General features: G+C 39.1%; 3 pseudogenes; 2 read left to right on the top strand and 1 right to left on the bottom strand.

The window, feature by feature from the left end:
- The first annotated feature begins 363 nt into the window (after positions 1-363).
- On the top strand, positions 364-1,668 carry LOC140517386 (mitochondrial enolase superfamily member 1 pseudogene; annotated as a pseudogene).
- An 845-nt stretch (positions 1,669-2,513) lies between these two features.
- LOC140517387 (cytochrome P450 2C44-like) overlaps positions 2,514-15,423 on the bottom strand; it is a 43,418-nt pseudogene continuing 30,508 nt past the window's right edge.
- On the top strand, positions 10,111-15,081 carry LOC140529235 (crossover junction endonuclease MUS81 pseudogene; annotated as a pseudogene).

Here is a 15,423-nt window from a genome sequence, read left to right on the forward strand (position 1 = left end):
GCTGTCTACATCTAGAGAGAAAACTGTGGATTCTGAATATAGATTGAAGCAGACTATTTGCTCTCTTTTGTGGTTCTTGTTTTCTTTCTTCTTCCTCACGGTTCTTCCTATTGGTTCTAATTTTTCTTTATAACATGACTAATGTGAAAATATGTTGAATATGAAAGTATATGTAAAGCGTATATCAAAATGCATTCTGTCTTAGGGAGGAGGAGAAAATTTAAAACTCAAAAGTTTGTAGAAGTGAATGTTCAAGACTAAAAATAAATAAATTTTTTAAAAAATGAACTTTAGCTCTCCACCCCCCTCTCTGGGACTTGTAGTGCTACTTCTCCTGCACGCACCAAGAAGAAAGGAAGCCAGATGGTAGGGGACCGCATCACCCTGCTCATGGTCCACGATATGTGTTTCCCAACCTCTCTTGGAGGCCACAGGTCTGATGCCAGGAACACTAACCCAGATTATTCCACGGCCTATGTCATAATAGAGACAAATGCAAAGGGTGGACTCAAGGGATATGGAGTCACCTTTACTTGGGGGAAAGGAACTGAAGTTATTGTCTGTGCCATAAATACACTTTCCCATCATGTGCTTAATAAAGGCCTTGGAGACATTGTCAGAGACTTCAGAGGATTCTACAGGCAGCTCACTAGTGATGGACAGCTCAGATGGACTGGTCCAGAGAAAGGCTTTGTACATTTAGCTACAGCAGCTGTTTTGAATGCCTTGTGGGACTTATGGGCCAAGCAGGAGGGAAAGCCCCTTTGGAAATTACTTGTTGACATGGACCCCAAGTAACTGTTATCCTGCATAGATTTCAGTTACATCACAGATTCCTTAACTGAAGAGGAAGCCTATGAAATATTGCAGAAGGGGAGCACTGGCAAAAAAGGACAGAGAAAAACAGATGTTGGAGTGTGGCTACCCTGAATATACTACTTCCTGTATCTGGCTGGGTTACTCTGACCAGCAGTTAAAGCAGTTATGCAGTGAAGTGCTCAAAGAGGGCTGGACAAGGTTTAAAGTAAAAGTTGGGGCTGATCTTGAAGATGACATTTGTAGATGCAGACTTATAAGAGATATGATTGGGTCTGAAAAGATTTTGATGGTAGATGCCAACCAGCGATGGGACATGCCAGAAGCAGTGGAGTGGATGTTAAAGTTGGCTGAATTTAAGCCTCTGTGGATTGAGGAGCCGACCTCCCCTGATGATGTGCTTGGACATGACGCCATCTCTAAAGCTTTAGCCCCATTAAGAATTGGTGTTGCAACAGGAGAACAGTGCCACAATAGAGTGATATTTAAACAGCTCCTACAGTAGTGCCCTACAGTTTCTCCAGATTGATAGCTGTAGACTGGGATGGCCAAAAAATTTTAAATTCCTGTTTGCCCTCATGCTGGAGGAGTTGGCCTTTGTGAGTTGGTACAGCATTTAATAATATTTGACTATATATCAGTATCTGGAAGCCTTGAAAACAGGATGTGTGAATGTGTAGCTCATCTACTTGAATACTTCAAGTATCCTGTAGTAATCAAAAATGCCTCTTACATGCCTCCTAAGGATGCTGGCTATTCCACAGAAATGAAGGAAGAATCTGTAAAGAAACACCAGTTTCCAGAGGTTGAAGTCTGGCAGAAACTCCTGGCTGCTCAGCAAAATTAAGTTCTTAGCCTTACCATGGTTTTTTCCTCTTGTACAGGTGAATTTTTAATGAGGGAGAGGTGAGGGAAGCTTGTCTGATTTGACATATCAAAATAACAGTATTATCCAAATCACCATCAAGATTTAACCATTCATTTAAATGGTCTGAGCCACATTCTTTATTTTCTTAAAGAGGAAGTAGACTGTCATGTATGCTAATGCCTTCATGTAGTATTGCAACTCAAGTGATAAACTACCTTTTCAGTAAAAAAGAAAAAAATGAACTTTAGGCAACCTGTTCAGATTTAGCTACTGACTTATAGCTGAGTTGTGACCTGAAGTGAGACATTACAAACAAATCACAGATCCTTGACAGATTGATATATTATATTGTGTTGTAGCATGGAAGTGATCTTAGGTGATTAGGACCTAAACTGTAGAAGATTCTGTGACACTAGAAAGCTTTGGGTCCATCAATACACAATGACTTAGACACCTGGTGACCATCGTACCCAAGAGCAGAGAGGTTTATCACTAGAAGATGTTTCTCCTTTGAATATAAACTTTGAAAATGGTCTATTAAAGCATGAATGGATGGGTTGAGTTACTCCACTGATCCAAATACCATAGATGGAGAATCAGTAAGGAACAATGAGCACATGTAGTTCAACTTATTCATTGTAGAGATGAAGAATCTGACATGAGAATAAACAGTGAAGTGCCTTGTCTAAGGCCACACAAGTTGTTAACAATAGAGGCAGGACTGGTCCCAGGTTCTCTGCCCCCAAGGTCCAGACTCCTTCCATATTACCATGCTGCTTCTGATGTCATGAATCTTCAATGTATGGAAGTGAAGGCACATGAGGTGTGATTAACAACAGAGCCTTGTTTATTGTACCTCAAATTCACAAACAAGAGCTATATAACACAAAATAAGATCATCAGTGAGGATATTTGAAAAAGACAGACAAATATAGTTTTGCAAGGATAATATACAGATCTTCTTCCATAGCCTAAAAGTAGAATTGTGGATGTGGCTGGAGATATTGGTGAAGGGGCTACACCTGAATGTCTATAATGCATCCCCTACTACATAATGACATGCAAAGCACTCTGCTCATCTATCTTGTCCTTGAAAATTGAAGGCCATTTTAATCAATCTGTGGGAATTTATCTTTCCCTCAAGGGAATTCCTGTCAAAAGCATGAAAGTGTTGAGTCTAGAAGATGAAACAAGCTGGGAAATTTACCAAACAACTTTGTCTTCTTACTTAGTGAGGAAGAAAGCGTAGTTGATAATATGGTGGAATAGTGAAGAACCCAGTACAATTGGCCTTCGTGCTAATTTCATTTGGATCGCCAAATGGTTTGAGGGTGAAATTCTGTAGAATGGTGGTAAAGAACAAAAACAACTCCATTCTTGCCAGGCCCTCTCCAAGACATGACCATTTTCCTGGAAAGAAATAAAATTGTGCTTAGAAATATTCACTAAATATCACATTGTCAGTCAAAGTGAAACAGACTCATTAGACCAGGACAATAATGAAGAAATGACTGAAAGAGAAGTAGATAGAGGGGCAGAAATGGTGAGGAGTATTAATGTGATTTATATTTCAGCCATTAATGGTCACTAGTGGCAGGAAGGAATTCCTTTCTCACACCATTGTTCCTATGGTGAGCCCTTGTGCAGAGGATGTTGCAATGGGTTCAGAGTTTCACTAAAATATGGGGTCTGCTGAGCCAACCAAGAGTATCAGTTAATCTCTTGAGTGGTCTGAGAAGTACCCAGACTATGGGAATACTAGAAAAAAACCATGTGTGACAGGCCACAGTAAAGCAATACTGTCCTCAGAACTACCAGAAGGAGGCTCAGCCAGAGGAGGGTGGATAGGGGAACTGGATTTTTCTTTTAGAATGAAAGGTATATATGGGAAGGGCTTATTTTTACCAATGGAAAAAGGCATGAAGTAGTCACTTTTCTTGAATTTCCCATTCTGATCCAGGAAGTGCTGAGGGTCAAACTGGTCAGGATTAGGAAACTCTTTGCTGTCATGCAAGACTGGGGAGAGCAATGGGTAGATGGTTGTTCCCTAGAGAAAAGAAATTTCAGGGGAAAGTCAGTTACAATTATGAGTGTCCTTGGTATCCTAGTTCCAAGAATCTTGAGTAACTTGCCATTGTCTCTAGTACAAAATACACACTCCTTTGTGTATGATATAGATTGAGATATCAAGCCATTGAGAATCTACATAGGCCCCAGTGCAGTTTTTTTTATCTGATCTCCCCAATATTGTCCCCATCATAGTCTCCTTAGGATTACAGTTAAACTGATATATGTAACCTATCCACAAGGCTCCCCCTCTGGTCTTCATGCTTGTATGAGGGCCATGTTCTATCCTTGGAAGGCATTCTTTTCTCACTTCAGCCATTTAAAATCCCTTTATTTCTTCAAAGATTGGTTTGGATAACCCTTCCCATAGGAAGCTTTGGCTAACGCCCTCAGCTTTTCGTGCTCTCTCTTCCCTCAGTTCTTTGGTCTGTACTTCATGTCTACATGAAGCCTGTACTATGCTTCATGTGGTTCAGTGTGAACTATGAGTTGTCAATGATCCCAGGCAGTGCTTAAAGCCTCTGTGGAAAGACCAAAGCTTCCTTCTGAGGGATTTTCTTTAGCAGGAAGTCATTCTGAAAATCAAATCACAGATTGGTCCTGAAGAAAAGAAATACTACTTTAGATGGACGTTTTTGGTTCCAAATTGTGCTTTCTCTGCAAGTCGAAGTCCTCAATGATCAAATACCCTTCTACTCTTGCCTTATGTTAACAGCATTTGGCCCAATGATTTTTGCATAGTAGGTTCTTACTGAAGCCTTGATTATTTGAACCAAACAATGTACTCATTGGGGGTATAACAAATGTGAAGTGAGTTAAATACTCCTTTCTTTGCAAGAGAATAGTTTTGCTCAACCATTGCTAGGAAACTTCATTCTGATTAAATTTAATTCAATAAATGCTTTTTAATACCTCTAGAAAATAGTACTTTAGCATCTAAAGATCTAGGGTCTAGTTTCAAGAACATTTTAAAATGACCTCATATTCACTGTCTTTATTTGCATAATGGGACAAATAATAGAATTTACACAATCTGCTTCACTGTCTAGTAAAATAAAATGAAATAAATACAAAATTTCACTTAAGCACTCTCATTTTGTTATTTTTCCTGTACATTGTCTTTCCATAGTGTTGTGTGGTGAATGATAAGCAGGGAAAACCAAGATAAGTATATAAATTTCTCTCATTCTCCATTGAGCACCACATCCAAGTTAGCCTCATCTAACAAAAGCCTGCTTTAGGGAGAACTTCTCGTGAGGTCATGATAATAGAACACAGTTTTCTCATGTTTAAAATCTGATCCCTAGAACAGATGATATTTAAGATTTCTTTCAACACTTCATCCCATGGCCCTATGAGTGCTGACTTTGGGGAGGACATATTGTTGAAACTTGATGTCCTGGTTCAATGCATGGGGCAAGTTGACAGGTAAGAGGTCAACAAATCTTTGCACTTCATGCACCACAGCATCCATATAGGGCATATCTTGTCTGTCCTTTACTGAAGGAACTTGATTAGGTCCAATCACACGATCAGTTTCTTCATGAATTTTTGCTGCAGGGACAAAATATGTGAATAACCACTGAGCTACCTTGTGTCCTGGGAATATCTAACATCCTGATCATGTAGCCTAAGATGATCCTTAGTTGGTGTTCAATGTCCCCCTTCTACACAGTCCAGGAGGCATAGGATTTTGCAGGAGCAATGGGATAATTGTCAGTGGCATAGTGGATAAGAGTCAGAAAGAACTGTGTTTTACATTCCTCTTTAAGCATCACCTGCATGAATTTAGGAAAAACATTAAACCTATATGAGCCTAATTTGACTTCTCTTAAAAATAGGAATCCTAAACTATCACTTTTCTAAAGTTCCCTATATCTTTAATCTATTACCTTATGATTTGTGAAGTGGAGATGATAACTGCACTCCCCCCTTAGTGCGTGTCAAATAAAATAACATGCATCAAATGATTTATAAACTTTATATCCTTTATATTGTTGCCAGGTAATATTTTCAAAGAATGTAGATTCCTTTATTTGAATTTGATAATGCTGGTGATGAAATTATCATCTTGTGATAAACCATTCACCAGTTACGTATCTCAGATCTTTTCTCAATATCCTAAATGCAGAGGCATAGAATCTCAGCATTAGAAATGATCTGTTATCCCCTAGGGTCATCCATATTTGAATGAGATTCCTGTTTTTAATGGAATCAAAAAAAGGTCACCTAATCTTTGCTTGAGAACCCCCAGTAAGAAAAACTCACTACCTACAGGGCAACTGAACGAACTTTGGGAGAATTTTAATAGCTGACAATTCTTTTCCTTATATGAAGTCTCCATTTGTTGATTTGTAGCTTCTATCCTTGATTCCTAGTTCTCTCATTTTGTTCCAGCCAAACCAGATATTGCAGAATATAAGCCATTTGAGGAAAAGGGGTATTTCATTTGAGTGTTTGTATCCTAAGCATAGAACTGAGAGTGCTCAGAAGAGCTTTATACATATTTGTTAAAGTGAATTCACTTTAAAGTGAATTTCCCATGACAGACTTTCACATACTTAAAAATACTATCAGTTCTTGCCCAAGTATTCGATTTTCTAACATAGGCCTGTGGGAGCCATACAAATCCAAAAAGTTGAAATGGGGGGCCAATTCCTTAACAAGTTCCAGTTGTGAGAAAGCAAGACATCTATAGGCATGACAAATCTCATACTTTACCTTGGATCTCAGGATGTTTCAGAATGAGGAGCAGGCCATATCTTAGAGTGCTGCTGGTTGTCTCTGTTCCTGCACCAAATAAGTCTGTTGCAGTTGTTATTAGATTCTCTAAGTTAAATTCAGACTGGGGATTATCTTTTTCCTAAAGGAGAGGTACAAAATAAATGAAGTAATGAGAGACAACAGGAAAGCCATCAGTAACCATATGAAGTACATAAAGTTTGTAATAGGAGCCCATCCCCACCTTCATTTCTCTATCCTAAGAGACTAGAACCTTCCTAATGCCCTCAGGCTTTCATTTCCCAACCACAGGTTTGCCTTTCCCAGACAACCTTCTTTCCCTCAAACTAAATGGCATAGTGGGTAGAGTACTAGACTTTCAATTTCAATTTAGCCTCAGCTAAGACATATGTATTTGTCCATGAAAGAGTCAATTCCTTAGGGTACCACTTTCCTTATATGTAACAGGAGAGAGCTAGATCCCTTTCAGCTCTCTCTTTACTATCAATAATATGTACAGTATGGAAAAGACCTAATCAAGGATTTCACTTGAAACCTTAATGACCTGGTAAGTCACCCTTTATACTGATATTTTCACCACAAAACAGAACAACATCTTGGAAGAAGAAGAAGAAGAAGAAGAAGAAGAAGAAGAAGAAGAACAACAACAACAACAACAACAACAACAACAACAACAACAACAACGTGTAAGAGGAGGAGGAGGAATTTTGGATTTTCAGAATAGGGTAACTGAGACAAATGTTTTGCAGTGGAGAAAAAAGAATTTGAAATTTTGTCAGGAAAATGAACTTTATCCAGGCAACCTGTGACTGATCAGAAATTTCTTTTTCAAAATGTTCCTTAAGTGGTCATCCAGCCTTGACTTGAGAGCTTCCACACATGGTGAACTTTTACTTAATGAAGAATTTCATTCCAGTCTTGGATATCCCCCTCACGTGGAAATGAAATGCGTCACTATAATTTCAAACCACTGTTGGTTCTATCTCCTGGGAGGGGAGAAGCAATCTAATCCTTTTGTGTGACAGTCCTTAAAATTAGGTGGCTACTGAGGTCCCTTCCTGCTCACAAAATCTGTGAAAATCTATGAAATATGTGAGCTCATAGGACTTAGAGCTTGGAACAACATTAGAGATCACATGACCAAAAAGACTTTTTACAGAAAAGAAAATTATGGCCTAGAGAGAAGAAGTGACATTTTCAAGATCACCAAGGGGAGAATAGAAAAAAGGTGGGTGGTGGGATGGCCCAAATGGGAGAAGACCTAATATAATGTTACCTGGAACAGAAATGAGTCTGTCTATACATTTAATTTAAGGTTGAGACAAAGTTTGGGCAGAAGCACATTTTCTACTCAAATCAACTTGCAGGAAAACTCATGGAAAGGAAAAATAAGCAAACAATTTAGGCCAAGATATAAAACAATGAATATAGACCATATAATTAAGAACCAATATTCTAACATCTCTGATAAATGAGAAAACAATACACTAAATATCATAGGACCCTCAGAAATAAAGGAAAAATACCCTACAGGCTTCTAGGTGGCAAAAAGGATGGTGTGCTTGACTTGGGGTCAGGACTTGAAGTCCATTTCCTCATCTCTAAAATGGGGATAATAAAAATAACTAACTCCTTCGGTTATGAGGCACAAGTGAGATACCTGAGAAGTGCTTTGAAATGTTTGAAGCATGACAAATGCTATAGCTATGTTTATTAAAGTATTTTACAAAGAGAAAAGAACTAAAAGAAGAAAGGGATGAAGAGTACACTAAAATAACTGGCCTCACAAATAAAAGAGTGAATTGATGATTTACAATATATGATGAATGACGTGTCTAAAGCTGTATAGAGCTTTTAAGGTGAAACTATCTGACTTGTTGCTAGAAAATAGAGAAATTTTGACATGAAATATGGGTACAAAAATATTGGAAAACATTGGCTCTTTACAAACCAAAGTGATCTTGAAGATAAGAAATGAAATAATTTAAGGATCTTCTATGTTTTAGAAATAAAGAATTAATTTTAACTTCTGAAAATAATACTTCAACAATGAAAATGCACGATTGTTAAAAAAAAAACCTGAGAACAAAATATATATTTATAGAATTCAAAGGCTGTCCAACAGAAATAATCATTAAGTTTAACCCATCAGGAAATGAAGTGATTAAATACTAGACTTTTTAACACTAAAGAAGTATTTTGGGCAATGGAAATAAAGCCTTTCACCTATCAAAGAAAAGAAATTTGGGTAGGTCAGAACTACTCCTCTTAGAGAAATCAAAGGGGATATTTAAAAACAACAATAATAAAATCAAGGGACATTGATTTATAAACTTACATAACCAATCCTGCAAATACACAAGCTTAATCATGCATGGAATAAGATAGGCTTGCAGCTTTAATACTGAAAAAAGAACAATTTTGAAAGATTAATGAACTCATATCAATTCAATTCTCAATACAGAAGAATATAGAAGATCAGTGATGGAGAATGCTAACTGGCTCCTAAGAGAGAGTTGTTGGACTAGTATGTAAAATGAGACAGACATTTTTAGATATAGACAAAATGGAAATTTATTTTTCTTGACTATGTTTATGTGCTGACAAGAATTTTGTTTATCTTTTCTTCACTGGATGAAGGAATATAAATATTTGATAATAGGAGATAGCCTTATAGAAATAAAAGTGAATTTCAGCATTTCCTGAAAAGAATATCAAAGGGAGTCAAGTTCTTGACATGGAAAAGTTCAAACCAGACAAACATTAGGTAAATAAATTAATGAGTAAAGATAAAGCAATGGAACCAATACCCTTATAGTTTTATATCAATACAATATTTTTTAAAATTTCCTATTGGTTCAAGGCCACAGCAGTAAAGTCAAAAATATAAAGGCAAAAGTAACAGCAGCAATATACCTAGGGAGGGGGTTAAAGAAGCCTTGGTATGGGGTGGGGGTGGGGGGTGGAGCCAAGATGGTAGAGTGAAAGCAGGGACTCACCTGAGCTCTCCCACAAACTCCTTCAAATACTTCTAAAAAGTGAATCTGAACAAATTCTGGAGCAACAGAATCTACAAAAAGACAGAATGTGACAGATTTCCAGCCCAAGACAACCTAGAAGGTCCACACAAAGTATCTGTTGCACCAGGCTTGGAGAGGAGCACAGATTAGTGCACAGGCTGCACTTGTGCAGATTTGATCATAGAAAAGCCAGAGCAGACACCAGCAGACTAAATTGCTGGCAGCAGTGGTGATTACCAGACCTATCAGTGCAGGAGTGGGAGGGGCGAGGGGAGGTGTGTGAGAGAGGCACAATCCTTCACAGGACCTATAGCAGCAGCAGTAGCACCTACACCTGAGGCTATTACTCCACAGATTGAATGTTTGAAAGTCACATATTTAAAGTTGCAGGAGCCAAGATGGCAGAGTAAGTAGTAAGTAGCTCTCGCCCTCCCTTGTTGACCTTGAAAAACTTAGAAAATATTGCCCCAGGAAAAATCCTGGAATAATGGATTCAGCAGAAAGACAGTACAGTAGTACAGTACAGTACCTCAGGAGGCTAGGGGAATTAGCATGAAAGATCCCTAATGTTGTGGCTGAAGGGGACCAGTTCAAAACATGAGGAACCCAGCAAGCCAGCAGGAGCTCCACCTCAGTGGACAAGCAGGAGATGCTCAGCCCCAGGGTAGTGGAGCAGGAAACTGATAACACCAGGCATACACAATCTCCAGGTCAGCACCAGGAAAACTACCAGACCACTACAATATCCGATTGCTAGTACCCAAGATCCCTGCACACAAAGATAGTAACCAAGTCCCTAGCACTAAGCACAGGAAGTCTGGGACAACGCTCCATGGGCCCCAGAAGCAGAGATCAAATATAAAATAATAAGCAAACAACATGGTCAAGAAGAATTAAAAAATTTAATGGTCATAGAGAAATATGTTGGTAACAGGGAAAATCAAATCTCAAACTCAGGAAAGGACAACATGGTCAAAATGCTCACATCTAAAACCTCAAAGGGGAATATGAACTGGTCTCAGGCCCTGAAAGCCTTCTTGGAACAGATCATGAAGGGTTTTAAAAGCCAAATAAGAGAGGTAAAAGAAAAATTTAAAAATAATATTAACAAAATGGGGGGGAGGGGGGCGTGAGCCAAGATGGCAGAGTAGGAGGGACCTGAGAAAGCTCTCGTCCCATGGCCCATAAAATGCCTCTAAAAATGACTCTAAACAAATTCTAGAGTAGCAGAAGCAACAAAACAACAAAGTGAAAGAGATTTCCAGTCCAAGGCAACCTACAAGACCAACAGGAAAGGCCTATCTCATCAGTCTTGGAGGAGAGCACAGCCCATGGAGTGCAGTCCAGCATTGGCCACACAGCAACTGCAGGGACAGGACAGGAGAAGGCCTCAGGGGATGGAAGCAGCTGCTTCCATCAACTGGCAGTAACTGCAGTTTCCAGATTCCTCAACCAACAAATGTCAGAGACAGCTTCAAAGGTCAGTGAGAAAACTCTTAAACCTGGGTGAGAAGGGAATGTGGTCTAGTCCCAGTCCCAAGTGATGGCAGGGTCCATTTTTTCAGTCCTCAGTATAAAGACACTTGGGGAATCGAGCTGCTGATCTGGGTCTCAGACCTGAGTGGAGACCCTGGGGTAAGGAGGAGCATTGGCTGACATGGTGGAGCTAGCAGAGGCTCTGGAGAGGGAATCCTACTCACAGATCCTGGACAGAAGAGTGATTGTGTTTGCTCCCAGACCAAAGCACAGACCAGGAGAGGAGTAGATTCCTCTCCCTTGATTGGGTCACCTTGGAGGAATTGAGAACTTACAGGTCCCTAGAGTATACTCTTCTCTTGAGAAAGGACTCAAAAGTCAAGTAACTTCCTGGAAAAGTGCCCAAAAAAGGGAAAATATAAGACTATAGAAGGTTACTTTCTGGGTGAACAGGTATTTTCTTCCATTCTTTCCAATGAGGAAGAGCAATGCATACCATCAGAAGAAGACCTAAAAGTCAAGACTTCTGCATTCAAAACCTCCAAAATAAATATTCAATGGTCTCAGGCCATGGATGAGCTCAAAAAGAATTTTGAAAATCAAGTAAGAGAGATGGAGGAAAAATTGGGAAGAGAAATGAAAGCAATGCAAGAAAATCATGAAAAATGAGTCAAGAGCTTGCTAAAGGAGACCTAAAAAATGTTGAAGAAATTAACACCTTTAAAAATAGAATAACTCAAATGGCAAAAGAGGTCCAAAAAAGCCAATGAGGAGAAGACGGCTTTAAAAAGCAGAAATAGCCAAATGGAAAAGGAAGTTCAAAAGCTCACTGAAGAAAATAGTTCTTTAAAAATGAGAACAGAGCAGATGGAAGCTAATGACTTTATGAGAATTCAAGAATTTACAAAACAAAAACAAAAGAATAAAAAAATAGAAGACAATGTGAAATATCTCATTGGAAAAACAACTGACTTGGAAAATAGATCCAGGAGAGACAATTTAAAAATTATGGGACTGCCTGAAAGCCATGATCAAAAAAGGCACTACACATCATCTTTCATGAAATTATCAAGGAAAACTGCCCTGATATTCTAGAACCAGAGAGTAAAATAAATATTGAAAGAATCCATAGATCACCTCCTGAAAGGGATTGAACAAGAAAAACTCCTAGCAATATTGTAGCCAGATTCCAGAGTTCCCAGGTCAAGGAGAAAATATTGCAAGCAGCCAGAAAGAAACAATTCAAGCATTGTGGAAATGCAATCAGGATGACACAAGATCTAGCAGCTTCTACATTAAGGGATAGAAGGGCATGGAATAGGATATTCCAGAAGTCAAATGAACTAGGACTAAAACCAAGAATCACCTACCCAGCAAAACTGAGTATAATACTCCAGAAGAAAAAATGTTTATTCAATGAAATAGAGGACTTTCAAGCATTGTTGATGAAAAGAGCTGAATAGAAAATTTGACCTCCAAACACAAGAATGAAGAGAAGCATGAAAAGTGGCCAAGAATTGGAAATTGAGGGAATGCTTATCACCTGGGGAATGGCTGAACATGTGGTATATGAATGTAATGGAATTCTCCTGTGCTATAAGAAATGATGAACAGGAAGACTTCAGAAAAACCTGGAAAGGCTTATATGAACTGGTGCTGAGTGAAATGAGCAGATCCAGGAGAATATTTTATACACAGTAGCAGTCATGGTATGTGAGGACTGTTTCTGATAGACTCAGCTCTTCCCAGCAATTCAAGGACTAAAATATTTTCAAGGGATTCTTGATGAAAAATGCCATCCAATTCCAGAGAAAGAATTATAGAATCAGAACTGTTTAGGTTTTTCTCATTGATTCTCCCATTCATTTTTATTCTTCTATGCAACATGAATAATGTAAAAATGTATTTAATAAGAATGTGTGTGTAGAACCCATATAAGATAGCATGCCATCTTGGGGAGGGGGGGAGAGAAAATAAGTGATTGTTGAAAACTGAAAACAAATAAAGTAATAAAAAAACAAGAATAAATAAATAAATGGATGAGTGCATAAGCAAATAAATAAATAGATAATTGAAGGGAAGGCAAAAGTATAGTTAGAGGTTAACAGAAATAAAGATGCAATTTTTTGTTTCTCAACCAACTTCACAGAGCACCGTTAAGAATACCTGATCTACAGGGAGGACAAAATGGAAGAAGGAATAGTATTTGGAACTCAACATTTTTTCTTTAAATGTTTAAGAATTGTTTTAACGTGCAATTGGGGGGAAATAAGATATTATTTTTTTAAAAAGAGAAAAAAACAGGAAAAAATGGGAGGGGGGAATACACTGAAGAAAACAACTCTTTAGCAGTAGAATTGGCAAAATGGAAAAGGAGACACAAAAGCTAACTGAAGAAAACAATTCCTGAAAAAGTGGAATTGGGTAAGTACACTCTATGACACATCAAGAATCAATCAAAAAATAAATCAAAAGAATGAAAAAATAGAAGAAAACATAAAATACCTCATTGGAAAAACAACTGACTTGGAAAATAGAACCAGGAGAGATAATTTACAAATAATTGGTCTATTTGAGAACCATGATGAAAAAAGAGCCCTGACAGCATCTTTGAAGAAATCATCAAGGAAAACTGCTCTGGGGTCTTAGAACCAGAGGGCAAAACAGTTATTGAAAGAATTCACCTCCTGAAAGATACCCCAAATTGAAAATGCCAAAGAATATTATAGTCAAATCCCAGAATTATCAGTTCAAAGAGAAAACACTACAAGCAACCAGAAAGAAACAATTCAAATAACATGGAACCACTGTCAGGGTTACACAGGACCTTGCAGTTTCTACATTAAATGGTCAGAGGGCTTGGAATATATTCCATGAGGCAAAGAAGCTTGGATTACAACCAAGGATCAACTACCCAGTGAAACTGAGCATCTACATTCTTAGAGGAGAATTTGAGGGAGTTACAGGAGTAGACAACAAAACTATACAAGTGGGGGACCTCGACCTCCCCCTCTCTGAACTAGATAAATCTAACCACAAAATAAACAATAAAGAAGTTAAGGAGATTCACTATTGGGGATGGGAGTGGGAGCTGGAGCTATCCAAGAAGTTGGCAGAAGCCAGAGATCCAAGAGAGCTGCCTGCCAGCATACAGCTGAGATCCAGACAGTCCCCTAGGAGGGAGGCAGGAGAAGAGCCCCAAGAAGCCATGACTTAGTTAGACATCAGGACCATGACTCTGGAGCAATCCCTCTTGCTGGGGTCAAGAGAGTAAAGGATCCTCTTGTATGTGGATGTCAGTGAGACCACAGGGGGCAACCATTTAACAGAGATTCTGAGGGAGCTACAGAACCCTCATGATGTCCAAAAGCTACACATTAGAGACTTTGTTTGGGTGGCTCAGGAGACTAGGCAGAGAGTGCTGAGAGAGCTCATCCTGGATCATATGGTAGAACAGAAGCATCTGGATGACCTGTGTAACAGCATCATCTATGGGTGTTTTCTGGAGCAGAAGTCCCTCCTACAACACTATGGCCTCAGCCACAGGGTGTACCTGGTAGAGGATCACAGCTCTGCCCACAACCTCACACTCCCCAAGAGTAGCCTGCTGTAGGCAATCACCAATACAAGGTGATTGAAAGCTTTTTTGTGAAACACACGGTGGCTCTGAAGAAGTCAGCTTCCTACCTGATTCTCCTCACTCAGGCTCTGCAGAAACTCTGTGAGGGTCAGGCTCAGGGTCTGACACTGGGGGGATGAGAGAGACCCTGGGGCTAGGACCCCAACCTGCTTCCTTTCCACCTTCAGTGACTTGGATGCAGGTGCCATGAAGAAAAAAGACTCAGTCTGTGAAAAAGATCTTTACCCAGCAGCTGATGGAGGTAAGGTGGAGAGGTGAGCTGGGAGAAGGCTGCTACTGTGCTGGAGGAGTACAACACCCCTGCTCACTTGCTGGTTAAATATGATGCCTGTCCCCAAAAACAGGAGAAGCTGCTTAATTTTGTCCAGTGTGGACACCTGCAGAGAAACCTGGGCCTGGACCTGAACTACACCATATGCCAGCTTTATTATACACCTGAATCACTGCTCTGACCCCAGTCAGGAGGAGATGTGATGCAAGGCCTAAGGGTGGAAGATTGGGCAGGAAATGTTCTGAATATAATAAAAGTCTCAGACCACCAAAAATAAGAAGCTAAGGAGGTGGATAGAATTTTAGAAAAGTGAGATATGGTAGACCTCTGCAGAAAAGAGAATGGGGAGAGAAAGGAATATATCTTTTTCTCAGTGGTACACAGCACCTACACAAAAGTTGACCATGTACTAGGGCATAAAAACCTCACAATCCAAAGCAGAAAAGCAGAAATATTAAACGCATCCTTTTCAGGACATGATGATGCAGTAAAAACCGTATGAAATAAAAGGCTACAGAAAGAT

This window comes from Notamacropus eugenii, chromosome 1 (assembly GCF_028372415.1).
Source record: "Notamacropus eugenii isolate mMacEug1 chromosome 1, mMacEug1.pri_v2, whole genome shotgun sequence".
NCBI classification, from domain to species: Eukaryota; Metazoa; Chordata; class Mammalia; order Diprotodontia; family Macropodidae; genus Notamacropus; species Notamacropus eugenii.